The sequence below is a fragment of the Vulpes lagopus genome, chromosome 9 (assembly GCF_018345385.1).
Source record: "Vulpes lagopus strain Blue_001 chromosome 9, ASM1834538v1, whole genome shotgun sequence".
NCBI classification, from domain to species: Eukaryota; Metazoa; Chordata; class Mammalia; order Carnivora; family Canidae; genus Vulpes; species Vulpes lagopus.
In genome coordinates this window covers 12,862,739-12,876,403 of record NC_054832.1, presented here as the reverse complement: position 1 = coordinate 12,876,403, position 13,665 = coordinate 12,862,739, and the positions used below count along the sequence as shown (strand labels likewise).

At 52.6% G+C, this 13,665-nt stretch overlaps 1 pseudogene; it reads right to left on the bottom strand.

Annotated features, from left to right (window-relative positions):
• Nucleotides 1–3,878: 3,878 nt before the first annotated feature.
• LOC121498563 lies at nt 3,879–11,810 on the bottom strand (annotated as a pseudogene).
• Nucleotides 11,811–13,665: the final 1,855 nt, after the last annotated feature.

The following is a 13,665-nucleotide window of genomic DNA, read 5'->3' as shown; positions in this document are numbered from 1 at the left end:
AAGCCAATCAAAGGATTATAGTCACTGCATAGAACAAGCCTCACACAGTGGGGCAGGACCATAGCCTTGGCCCCTGAAATCTGGGCCAGGGTGAGTGACTTTGAGTCTCTTTCTGTGGTCCCTGGTTAACCTGAGAAGGGCACTGGGAGCAACCAGGGCAGGCAGGGCAGGCCCTCCTGGGAGAGGGAGAGCGTATTTGAAAAATGGGGGGATAATTGTCAGCTATAAAGGTGGGAGGGGGCTAAGGAACTGTGTGAGAAATTTGAAAGAAGACCCAGGTGCCTTAAAAAAAAATAATAAAGGAAACTTTTTCCCATTATTCTGACTTGAGGACCCAAGAGGTGTATTCAGTTAGGACTCGTGGGGTAGGATAAAGAGGACAGGCTCGCGTTGACTGATGCAGTTTCCAGATGTGTTCTCTGCTTTTGGCTAATGGAAATTTCGGGAAAAAGTCTTTGGAGCCTGGAGCTGGGCACTGAAGTGCCAGCGCCGGGCAGGGAAATTGCTGTCATCGTTGTTGTCGGCGTCGATGAGCCACATTGGCCTGGGCTCATCCCGGGGGAGATGTGCCGATCGCTGTCTGTGTCCGTAGCCCTGGGACTGGGGTGCCCGGGGTGGACCTGCCAGGCACTGCGTGGCGTTGGCTGCGAGCCGGTGCTCTAGTGTGCTCTGGTTGCTCTCTGGGAAGTGGATTATTTCTTCTGGTAGGTGGGGGCTGGGAGGCTTTGTCCCCTTTCTTTGTCTCGTCAAATTTCTGGCCATGCTGATAGCTGGTTCTGCAGGACATTGCTGGGGGTGGGGGGGTCTTTCCCTCCCATCCATCTATCTGCCAACGGGATCTATGACTCCACATGGGGTGGGGGTTCTGGGGAAGAGAGGGGATACCTGATTACCAGGAACTGCCCTGACCCTTCCCTCCCCCATGGAGGCTTATCTGGCTCCAACCAGAGCAGCTGCTCTGGTGAGCTCTCTGAGTCACTCCGAAGTAGGGACTGGGGTTTAGAAGGACACATAAACAAATAAACATTAGCCAGGACAAGCTCCCAGCTTTCTGCTCACCCAGGGGCCCCGGAAAGTCCGTTGTTGCATTTTCAGAGAAGGTGATGATGCTCATCATAAAGAGTTTCCTGATGGAGAAATGCTCATGGGAGGTTGTCAGGGAACGTTAGGAGATGAGGGTGAGGGGCCATGTATATCCAGGGGTTTGCTGGCTCTGTGACCTTGGGTAGGACACTCTTCCTGGACCTTAGTCTCCTCCTACAGGGAGCTGGTTATTGTACAAATTACATGACCTGAGCTGTAAAGTCTGGCCAGTTAAGAGTCCCCGCCTCTGAGGCTGACACATGGTAAACACCGAACTTAAGTCAGGTTTGGGAGTTAGGTTTGTGACTGTCCTGTCTTCCATTTGTTGAGTCAGCACAGGCACTTCCTGGGGTTTCTCTGGGGCTCCAGCTCCTCATCTTTTGATGAGGTGGTGGTCCAGGCCTCCTGTCCCTCATGTGCTTGTTGAAAGGACCAAAGGAGACACCTCTGGGAAAGTACCTGAGAGCCAGACAGCATATCTCTGTTGGATTGTGTGATGGCTGAGCCTGACCTCTTGGCAGTGGGGTCTGGAGGTGGCCCAGCTGTGGGTTCAGGCACATTCCTCAAGGTGAAGGCCAGGCAGCTCTAGGGGTGTGTTCAAGGGCTGGGTAGCCCTGCCTCCCTCCGAAGCCACGCTGGGTGCTGGACACACTGACGGCCGCCAGCTCTCGGCTTTCTTCTCCCTCCCGCATCCTTCACACTGACTTGCCAGGCTCTCAAATCTGCTCAGTTTTGGGGTGGTTTCTTTGCTTGATGTCCAGATCCGGGACACACAAACCAGAAGCCACAGAAGGTCGTTTAACAACCCCCCCCCCCACCAATACCTGTCACAGGATGAACAGGTGTTCACTGACGAGGCGGATGTGCTTTGGATCACTGCTTCTGCAGAAATAGTGGCCTAGAGATACACTGGAAGTCTGGGGGTTCTCTTCTCCCGTTCCATTTCCCTCACATCCCAGCGGTAACCCCCTCCTGAACGTACGCTGCAGCAGGTCACGGCTTACCCTTTCCTTACAAATCTATTTGGATACCTTTTCTAGCACCGTTTCATGCGTTTACAGATTCTTATGGTGGTGGCATCACGTAGGTATGTGTGGACTGCAGTTTGCTCTTTTCACTTTGTTCTGCTTGGAAGCTGCTGCTGCTTGTTCCTTCATGCTCCTTCTGGTGGATTTTGAGTCGTTTCCAGGTTTTTGCTACTGTAAACAGCACTGGGGGAAGCTTCCTTGCACACACCTTCAGGTGCACGTGTGGGTGTCCCCAGGGGCATGATGCTCGGGGATGCACACCATCCACCTTGTTGGGGGTAGCCATGCTGCTGTCCACTTGGGGCCCTCTGTTTGCTGGGGGTCTCCCCGTGAGCCAGGGACTGATGCTCACCGCTGGATCCCTATGTCTGGTCAGCAGTGCCTGGTACTGGCACCAGCCCATTGCTTGTTGAATGGGGTGAATCCTGGAAGGAGATGAGGCCAGCATGGAGGGCAGGACCAGAGGCAGGGCGTAGAAGAAGCAGTGCCACGGCTGCCCCCTGCCGAAGCTTGGGCAGCAGAGAGAAAAGAAATGGGGATGGGGGGGGGGGGGATTGGCCCTGAGCCAGGTAGAGGTGGCTGAGCCAGGATAGATGTCGCCAGGAAGGATGTCACCAGGCTGGGAACCCCTGGCGGCTGGCTCATGGGGGGCTGGACGAGGCCACGTCTTTGCAAGAGTGGACAGCTGAGTGGACAGCTGAGGATGAGCTGGGATCCCCATCGTGGGGAACAGGGTGTCACCATGACCACTGTGGGATCCACTCTCAGCCAGGAATGGGGTTGCCAGCAACGTGTGCATCTCAGGAGCGGTAAAGGAGAGTAGGAGGCCAGGCTGCAGCAGGGCCATTTGTGGATGGTGTGGAGAAGAAATTGCTAGAAGGCAGATCCATGCTGTGGGAAAGCTGAGACAAACGAAGAGAGTGAGAAAGGATTAAACACAAAGTTTGAGAGCTTCCTGCCCTTCCTCCCCCTTTTTTGCATCATTAGAAATGGAAAGTTTGAGTTTGGTAATGGGTAAATAATGTGTATGACTATGAAATAACCTGCTTTGTAGTTGGGTGCCCACGCCTCCTGCCTGCAGACCTCGCTGGTGTGCCCAGCATCACTGTGTCTGCTGGGGACGGGTTGGTTTCAGGGTACAGGGCTCTATGTGATACTGGGTAGGGGGGATGTCCAGGGGGAGCCTCACCTGGAGGAGAGAGCTCCTCCAGGGTATGCGTTACTTAAGTGTCTGGAGGGCTGGCGGTTCTTAACAGCCCTGTACAGCCTTCACGCTCCATTCTTTGTCGAGCACCTACTACGTGCCAGGCCCCGTGCTGAGAAAGCCAGGCCCTGTGGCTTTGCCGGGTATGCATTTGCTTTCTTTTGGTATTTTTCATGGCTTCGCCTTACTTAATCACTGTAGCAACAACCTCCCTGTCATGGAGATGAGGAGCCGAAGGGCAGGTTAGGCTCCCACCCTGCGTTTACGATAGTCTGAGTCTTTAGTGTCACTTTTGTGCAGGGAGTGTGGTGGCTTCAGGGGGCCTGGCGCTAGTCTAGGCCTTTTCATTTGCTAGATGAGTGGCCTTGGGCAAATTCCTTAACTTCTCTTGGCCTCAGCTTTCCCATCTGTTAAGTAGGGTCATGATAGTTCTTCTGTTGAGGTTGAGTGTTTGTGTCTTTCCCACATTTTTATGTTGAAGCCCTAAGCCCCAGTGACCGTATTCCATGTTTTTTTTTTTTTTTTTCGGGAGTTCAGCTTTTTATTGAGCAGCTTATAAAAGTTTAGTCAAAGAGACCAAAGCGTGTCATCATCAGACTCCTCAGATTCTTCTTTCTTTGCTTCCACCTTTTTCTCCTCAGCTGGGGCAGCAGTGGTGGAAGGAGCAGGACCTCCTGCTGGCACAGCGCCAGCTGCTGGGGCAGGTCCACCAGCTCCTACATTGCAGATGAGGCTCCCAATATTCACGTTGACCAGGGCCTTTGCAAACAAACCCAGCCAGAAAGGCTCAACATTCACACCCGCTGCTTTTATGAGAGCGTTGATCTTATCCTCCGTGACCGTCACCTCGTCGTCGTGCAAGATGAGGGCTGAGTAGATGCAGTAGGCAGGGCGCGTGCCAAGCACGGTGCTAGTCGCCGGCTGAAGTGAGGGCCTCACCCCAACGCGGCCTTCGCTTCCTTGGAAAGACCGAGCACCTTAGCAGCAGCTGGGGAAAGGAGTTGTTTTTGTTTTTTGTTTTTTTTTTTCTTTTTTAAATGATTCCACCCCTTTACTCTGCCTTGTAGGTATGACCCCATGCAGGCCACGCATGGGGCTGCAGGGGGCTACAGTTGCCCAGGAGAAGCTTCCTCTACGTGACACTTTTTTTTTTTTAATTTTTATTTATTTATGATAGTCACAGAGAGAGAGAGAGAGAGAGAGAGAGAGAGAGAGGCAGAGACATAGGCAGAGGGAGAAGCAGGCTCCATGCACCGGGAGCCTGATGTGGGATTTGATCCCGGGTCTCCAGGATCACGCCCTAGGCCAAAGGCAGGCGCCAAACCGCTGCGCCACCCAGGGATCCCCTCTACGTGACACTTTTTAGACTTTTTTTTTTTTTAATTTTTTTTTTTTATTTATTTATGATAGTCACAGAGAGAGAGAGAGAGAGGCAGAGACACAGGCGGAGGGAGAAGCAGGCTCCATGCACCGGGAGCCTGATGTGGGATTCGATCCCGGGTCTCCAGGATCGCGCCCTGGGCCAAAGGCAGGCGCCAAACCACTGCGCCACCCAGGGATCCCACTTTTTAGACTTTTTAAAACATGTGGCCCAACTGTTTGCCATTTGAGAATTACAGCAAATGATTCTATTTGTAATTTCTAACCCTCCCACTGCCTCCCCCCCAAAAAACTGTACATGAGTTTACATATTAACATATAAATAATGAGAAGGGATGGTATTCTGGGGCCTTTGGGAGGTGCTAAGGCTCAGATGAGGTCCTGAGGATGTCCCCCACCCTCCCGCCCACAGCGAGACGAGTGTCTTTGTAAAGAGGAAGACAGAGGGATCTGTGTCTCTCCTTGTAAGCTTACACACTAAGGGGAGCCCCTTGAGCAGTGAGAGGTGGCTTTCCACAAGCCAAGAAGCAGGCCCCCACCAAGGATAGAACCTGCTGGTGCTCCAAGCCTCCAGAACTGTGAGAAATAAGTGTTGGTTGTTGAAGCCACTGTCTGTGGCATTTCGTTGCAGCAGCCTCACCGATTTAAGACAGCCTCCATGTGAGAAGGGTTCCAGGTTTAAATGAGATACTACGTGAAGGCTTTAGCACAGCACCAACACATGCTCAGTGTTAGATGAAGCCTGGCAGGCATTCTCACTATTTTATTTACAAGTGACCCCCACGGTGGTTCAGAGCCAGTCACATAGTCACTTTGTGGCAGCTCCTGGGATGAGCTGGGTCCTTCTCCCTCCGCCAGGGAGTGCCTTTCTTGTCCTGCCTTCGTGGACAGGCCATGTGTTACCAGCATTCTTACAAAAAGCCTTGAGAGCCAGAGCAAGGCAGGGAAAAAAACTGCCTGGATGCTGCCTGCGGGCTGAATGAAGCCATTCCTGGGGTTTTGTTAGCTTTCTGGTTAGCACCAAAATAAACACCTCCAAATGGCTTTGAGGTTCCCAGTTGACATTGCATTTTGGATTCAGGCAGCCCTGGCATTTTGCATCTTACTGAGGATGTAAAATGTTTAGAGAGCAACAAAAGTAATGGTGAAAGGGGGAAATTCAGGCTTGGGCAGGGCAGGCCTGTACCCCCGTTGGTGTGATGAATGGGTGAGAAATGGCTTAGGGACGCTTGTGACGTCCTGTGTTCCCAGCTGTTGGGATGAGAGGGGCATAAGCAGGTAAGGAGAAACTGCTTTGCTGTGTAGAGAAGCCAATGCTCTCCTGATGCTTTTGTGGTATAACGTTGAGTCTCGTTCCCGTCCGCTCTGTCCGATGTTGAGGTGTTGGGTGTAGTGTCGTGGAGGGTGTGGCGTGGGTAGGCATTGGTGGCACCTGGCTTGTATGTTAGTTACCCTTTAATGAATGGCTCTGACCTGCCAAGATTTGAATAAACTTTTCAGCAACCCCAAGAGGTGGATGCCGTGTGACTCTGATCTCACTGGTGTGAAAACAGAGGCGCAGACTGGTCCAGTTACCCAGCTGGTGAGGCTGAAGCCGGGGTCCCAAGCTTCCCTGGGACTCCTGGCCACGTTCCCCAGGCTGCCTGCACCCTACCCCAGACGTGTTACAACCTATCACAGGAGATGCCAGGACTCTGGTCCCAGGTGGACAGAGGGGACCCTATGGGAGGCTGGGTCTTCGCACCTGTTGGAATGGACACTAGCCTGCTATATTTGCAGTCTCCCCTGAAGTGACAACCCTTGTTGGGGTGGTGGGTGGTGGTGACAGGGGGTTACACCCCAGCTCTGCTTGTTTACTCGGTGGACATGGGCCTGGTGGCCATCAGGGAGAAAGGGGGGCAGGGCTGGCAGGCAGGAAGAAACCTCCTGCAGACCATCCACGCCCCACTGTGGATGGACTCCTGGATTATTACTCGGAGGCTCCAGTGACCAGACTTGGGTCAGTAAGCCCGGGCTGCAGAGAGAGATGCGAAGTCTTTTTGTTTCCCACGAAGTTCTCACCATTTTAAAGGGCCCTGTTTCCTTAGTTACCTCTCTAGGGATGGTGGATGTGGGGTCTTCCCAGCCCGAGATCTGTGGGGGATGCGAGGAGGGGGTGGCGGGGCCTGGGGGGGGAGGGAAAGGAAGAGCAGGACAGGGGTGCGCGTTCCACACCCGGCTTCTTCCTCGTTTAACTTTAGCTTCTTCCTCGTTTAACTTTCTCCCCTACGGAGAACAAGGGGCCGATTCACGGGCATGAGAGGCCTCCCTCGCCTGGAGTCGGGTTCCTGCGCCTTCCAGTGACTAAGGAGGAAATTCCATCACGCATCATTCATGCCGTTCTCTATCTTCATCTTGTGGCTGCCTCATCTTTCTGGAATTTGCCTTTTTCCTTTCTTTTTTTTCTGGGTAGTACGTGGAGGCGACATGTGGTATGGCCCCGGAAAACACAGCCCGGCTTCGGTCTTGACACGCGGTCGTCTGCAGGCGTCACGTGCTGGGGACGGTGGGCATTCGGAGCGCCGGTGGTTCCTCTGGTCTTTGGGGCTCCGCACCCACTTCTCAGCCCCCGGTGGGACCTCTGGTTAACACTCACATCGCCTGGGACCTTGAGGTTGAATCTCTCAGGACTGCCAGCTTTCCGGCGTGCTTCCCTAGATGGAAGGGTCACCCCAGGTGTCTGGACCGGCGTGGCACTGGGGCCACGGTCACGAGGAGGTGAAGCACGCTGCCATCACCGGTGGGGACAGGGGACAGGGGACATACTGCACGTTCTGATGGGCGCTTTCCACCTCTCCCAGGCCCCACCGACCTTGGCTTTAGAACCTGCCTCCTCTGGCTCCTGTGCAGGGCTGGTTGTCCTGTGCCTCTTGCTCATAGGCACTTACCTGCTGTTGGCTCCCGCCGTGTGGGTCTGTCTCTCCTCTGAGCCTGGGAGCTTGTCCAGTGGGAGGAACAGGTTTGGGCTCACAGTGTATTTCAAAGCCCCTTTTTTAAAAAAAATATTTTGTTTATTTATTCATGAGAGAACGGGGAGGGGGGGCGGCGGGCAGAGACACAGGCAGAGGGAGAAGCAGGCTCCATGCAGGGAGCCTGATGTGGGACTCAATCTGGGGACCCCAGGACCACACCCTGGGCCAAAGGCAGGCGTTAATCCTCTGAGCCACCCAGGGATCCCCTGAAAGCCCTTTTTATGGAGCCAGCTCATGTTTGCTGCTGGATGAACTCTCAGGACACTGGTTGAGATGCTTCTGAATTAAAGGGGGTGGGGTCACACAGGCCACTTTCCCCCTTTATGGATCAGCTGCTATTTATCATTCAGATAATCAATGAGTATATGTGTCTGCTGGGTTCTCAGGGTGGTTACTAGAAAGACAACACTTGCCCCTCCCCGAGTGGGGAAAACAGCAGGAAAACAGTACAGCCGAGTGTTCGAAGTGACGTGTCTCCGAGTGAGAAAGCCTGAGTTTGAATCTTGGCTTTGTTACTTATTAGCATGTGACCCTGGACCACACACTTCCTTCAGCCTCAGTTTCCCTAGCTGCAGAATGGGAGCAATGCTGGTGTTCATGCCTGGAGATTATTTTAATGAACTAGTACATGCATAATGTTTAGTATATGTGGGAAGCTTCCTGGAGAGAGACCCAGGGGCAACCGTTTTTTTTAATTAAAAGGTAAGCGGACAGGACGCACCTTTATTTTTTTTACTTTTTATTTTTTTTATAAGATTTTTATTTATTTATCATGAGAGACACAGAGACACAGGCAGAAGGAGAAGCAGACTCCTTGCAGGGGGCCTGATGCAGGACTTGATCCCAGGACCCCGGGATCACCACCTGAGCCAAAGGTGGATGCTCAACCACTGAACCACCCAGATGCCCCAGGATGCACCTTTAAGAACTGGTAACAGCTCTGCTGGGGGTGGCCAGTGTGGTCCTGAGTGGGCATGGTGGTGCAGGGCAGCGTGTGGGGTCCTGGAATGCCGAGGCCTGCGGGTTGGGAAGCTGGGCCGTGGCAGCCCCCGCAGAGACACTGGGACTGGAGTGGGAACCAGAACTCCCTCTGGGAGGCAGTGACCAGCCTCCAGGAGCCGAGGGTCAGGAGGAAAATGTTGGGCCAAAGGCTTTTGGAACCAGACGGAAGCAGGGCACTCATGCTCTTGTTCTTTTAGGACTGTGTGTACGATAGACCTGTAGGTCCCACAACGATCACTGTGGCTAAGATTTGGCAAGTGGGAGGTAGTTTTTCTGATGAGGCCAGGTGGAGAGGCTGTGCATGTAAGGGGTAAGCCCCAGGGAGTGGGGTGCAGGGGAGAGCCCCAGCACATCATGTTGACCCTCACCCTTGCCACATTAGGGCTGGAGGGACAGTTGCTTAATTAGGCCGGTCCACTTCGACTCAGGAGAGGACGATTGGGGGGGGGGTGGACTTGGGGTGTGGTGATGAAAATATGCATCAGGAGGGGATGCTTGAAGCTTGTTTTTTGTTCCTGAAAGAATTTACTCACCCTCTGTTTCCTGGGCAACTGAGCTTTGGTGTCCACGTCTGTAGACTGGGGGTAAGAAAGAACCTCTGTTCCGTGGGGCAGGTGTGATACCCCGAGCTGACATGGCCAAGCTTGTAGGAATCTGACCAAGAACGCTCATGCCTCCCTCTTAACTGTCTTCATTTGCTGGGAAATCTCTTATCAGATGGACAACTGCAAAGCCCACTCTAGTTGGATCAGTGCAATTAAATGACTTCCTGATGGTAATAATTAAATGAGTAGCTAATTATCAGAGCAGACGTTCATCTCGTGGTTAAGTCCTGGCCATCTGTTACCTAACTTAGTCCCTGCAGTCATCCTAGGAGAGGCAGTGCTGTCACTAGCCCCATTTCTACAAACAAAGAAAACCGAGGATCAGAGAGGTTGAGTATAATGTCTCATGTCACAGAGCTAAACGTGGCTGCTCTGGTGTCCCAGCCCCAGCAGTCTGACTCCAGAGCCTGTGCTGTTAAGCACTGAGGATTTGGGGAAGGAGTAGGAATGCAGACTTTTTCCTTCCCAGCCCACAGATAGTCACTCTGACGGGCTTGTGCTCAGAGTCTGAGATAGGCTGAACCCCAGACACCCATCTCTTCGTCCACCTGCTCTGAACCATCGGTGGCACAAGGGAGGCTGAACAGAAAGGACTCCCTTTTACTTCCAGCCTCTTCCTAGCTCCTCTTGGAAACTTTTCCACTTGCTGACAGCCGTGTCCCTTTGTTCTGGACATTGCTTTCTTGGCCTGTGTCATTTGAGTAGATGCAGGCGCGTCTGTGTCTGGAGCTGCCACCAGGAATGCTGCAGCCAGGAGTGCTCCCGAGCATGGTTTCTGTGACCCCCGCAACAGAGCCCAGTGGCCGTGGGTCCCCACTCCCAGCACTTAACATGCTGGCTTTGCAGAGGCTCCATAGAGGTTCATGCTGGGCCATGTGTGACTGTGGCCAGTCCCACCTCTTTGGTGAAGATGGTGTTTCACTGAGGGATGACAGCTGTTAAGTATGAGGTCCCATCGAGGCATTGCTTGCCATGGGGGTGGGGTGCCCCCTTCCTCCCCCCCCCCCCCAGTAGCCCTGGAGCAGGAGTTAGCAAGAGCGATCACTCCAGCAGCTATAAAGTGTGGGACTGGGGTCTGTAAAGAGACTGAGTGCCAGGCGCCCTCTGGGGCTCCTTACTTCTTACCATCACCACAACCCTGTGTATTCCCTCATTTGCAGGTGAGGAAACTGGACCCATGGAGTAAAGACACAGCGCACAGACCTAGAGCTTAACACCGGCTGTGTCTGAGAGCATGCTTGGCCTCCTCTGCCATGCTCGGGGACGCTGACACTGCCTCTAGGGACCAGGAGTCAGTGCTGCAGGTGACATTGTGGCTCCTTTCCGGTCTCTGACTACTCTTATCTTAGGCAAAGACAGAAGGAGCAGTCTTCCTTTCCATAAACTGTTTTAACCGAACCTCACCACAGGTTTATGGGTGGTGCTTGTCTCATAATGGATAAAGGATGGGCGAGGCTCCGTGTGGGCAGTCGGGGGATGGGGCTGGGGGCAGGGGCGGAACTGGCTTTTAGAGGAGACCTGGCTCTGAGTGCCCCTCGTTAGATGAGCCTTCGGGCTGTCTCTCCACTTCCTCAAGAGGAGTGAGCAGATCCCCCTGTTTAAAAATTCTGTGATCCTGGGACACCTGGGTGGTTCAGCAGTTGAGCGGCTGCTCAGGGTGATCCTGGGGTCCGGGATCGAGGTCCACGTCAGGCTCCCTGCATGGAGTCTGCTTCTCCCTCTGCCTGTGTCTCTGCCTCTCCCTCCCACCCCCCCCTGTCTCTCTCATGAATGAATAAATTAAAAAAATATATCTTAAAAAGAAATTCTGTGATCCTGCAGCTGGAGCATTTGGAGCTGGCATTGGGTTCACTGCAGTATCTGTACTCACACACGGATCAGTTGAGGGGGAAGGACTTCTTGGTTTTCCTGAAGGTTGTCTAATCATGCTAGCTGGCTAAATTTTGGAGGTACTTCCTGGGCATCTTGAATGGTTGACATGTGTTAACTCATGTAACCCATACGATTGCCCTACGTGATAGGTACTGTTATCACCACTCTGATTTTAAAGATGAACAAACTCAGACTCAAAGGAGTCGAGTGACCTGCCAAAGATCTCTCCGTGGGTAAGTGGCCATGAGGGATTTGAACAAGGAGAGGCTGCCGAGGTCACGTGGGTGGGCCCTCTGCAGGGTGACGGCTCCGTGAGGCTGGAGCCCACTCTTCCCCCATGTGATCCCACAACCATCCTAGTGGAGAAGTTTGATGCTTTGTGATGCACGAAGGAGGAAAGGCTTGTGTGTGGTTAAGGAATTTGCCTGAATGCTGCAGGTTGTACATGGTGGCATTAGGATTGAACTCAGGTCTGCCGACTCCAAATATAGGGTCACTGTTCCATCTTCTCCTCCCTTTCTTGCTAACTTCCCCCTGTCCAGCTGGCCTTTCTATGCAGGTGTCCTCATCGTGCCTGTGCTTTCTTCTGGTTTGGAGAGCGGGCCTTACCCCTCAGCTCCTGCATGGCTTCCTCTTCACATCTGCTCCCAGTACCTGGCATTCAAACCAGGATTCCCTCTGTAGCTCGGTGATCAGAAGATTCATCCACTGAGCCTGACCTGGCATGTGCCCTTTCGCACTGGGAAGCCATGGACCATCACGGTTCATGCTGGGCCATGTGTGACTGTGGCCAGTCCCACCTCTTTGGTGAAGATGGTGTTTCACTGAGGGATGGCAGCTGTTAAGTATGAGGCCCCATCGAGGCATTGCTCGCCATGGGGGTGGGGTGCCCCCCCCCCCAGTAGTCTGTGCTCCGTCCAGCTGTTGGGAGTTTCAGCCAGGTTCAGGGCCTCTGGAAGCTCTCCAGGCTGGAAGCGCTTCCTTCCGCTCACCCACTGTGCATGCTTCCTCCCCTCTCTGCTGTGGGAATGGAAGCCAGGTGACCACTGACTCCCCAGATCACCTGCTCAGCCACTCCAGGCCAGTGGAAGGTGTTGTCTTCCTGGGTGTTTCCCTCTTTGCAGTCTCCCTCAGACTTCTGCTCAGCTCCCACTTCCCAGCCCAGTTGAGTTGTATCTTTGTTCTCTCTAGAGCCTCGGCCGGCCTGTCCCAGTGAAGGGCTGCGCCTTGCCCACAGGGCTGCCCTGCTCTGTCTGTGTGAGGTGCCTGTCTGACCACCAGATCGTTCACCTTGAGGCAGCAGGGCAGTTTGCCACACAACCTTGCCCCCAGATCCCCCAATACTCGACAACAAAAAGACAAACAATCCGATACAAAAATGAGCAAAAGACCTCAATATCCCTTTCTCCAGAGGAAATATGCAAATGGCCCGCGAATGAAAAGATGCCTAACTTCATTAGTCATTAGGGAAATGTAAATCAAAGCCATGAGATATCCCTTTATACCTGCTAGGATGGTTATAATCATAATTACAAAAGAGCAGAAAATAACAAGTGTTGGCCCAGGTGTAGGGAAATTGGAGCCCTTGTGCCCCACTGATGGGAATGTAACAGGGTTAAGCCCCTGGGGAATACAGCTTGGTGGTTTCTCACAGTTAGGTATAGAATCCTTCTATGACCTAGCGATTGCACTCTATAGAAGCATTGATTTGATCAAATACTGATTTTATTTATAAAAAGGAAGTATTGATAATCTGCTACAACATGGATGAACCTCAAGAACATTGAAAAAAGCTAGGCACGAAAGGTCATTTTGTAGGATTCCTACATTTTGTAGGATTCCATTTTTAGGAAATGTTCAGAATTAAGCCAGAATGCAGATCCTTGGTTGCTGGGGGTGGGAGGCAATGGGGCGTAACTGCTTAATGGGGATGAGGTGTTATTTTGGGATGATGGAAATGGTTTGGAAGTAGAAGTGTTGTACTCATTGCAGATGTACTAAATGCTGCTGAATTGTGTATATTAAAATGGTTACTTTTAGTTTTTGTGAGTTTCACTTCAACTAAAACACACATGCACAGCAGGTCCCCCTGAGGTAAAAAGAGGAAATGTGGGGCACATGCTTTACACACTTTACGTCTGACTCTTGACCCCAGTGAATTCTATAGATGGAATGGGCCCCATTATGTCCATTTTACAGGTGAGAAAGTAGAGGCTCAGTTAGGGCACACAGTTTAGAGAGGCACCCACAGATGTGGAACATGGGCTTATGTGAGCCTGACATGGTCACTTTACTCTTCTTCGTGGGCAACACAAAAGGCTTTTGTTTTGCTTTGCTTTGCATCAGAGTGAACTCAACACTGTGCAGGCAAGAACTGTGCTCAGCTCATGGATGCATGGCCTTGACTCCAAGCAGCTCAGCCTCGTATCCTTTTGTGAGACACCTGCCCCCTTGCCTTCCACGCATCCAAGTCCTTTGAA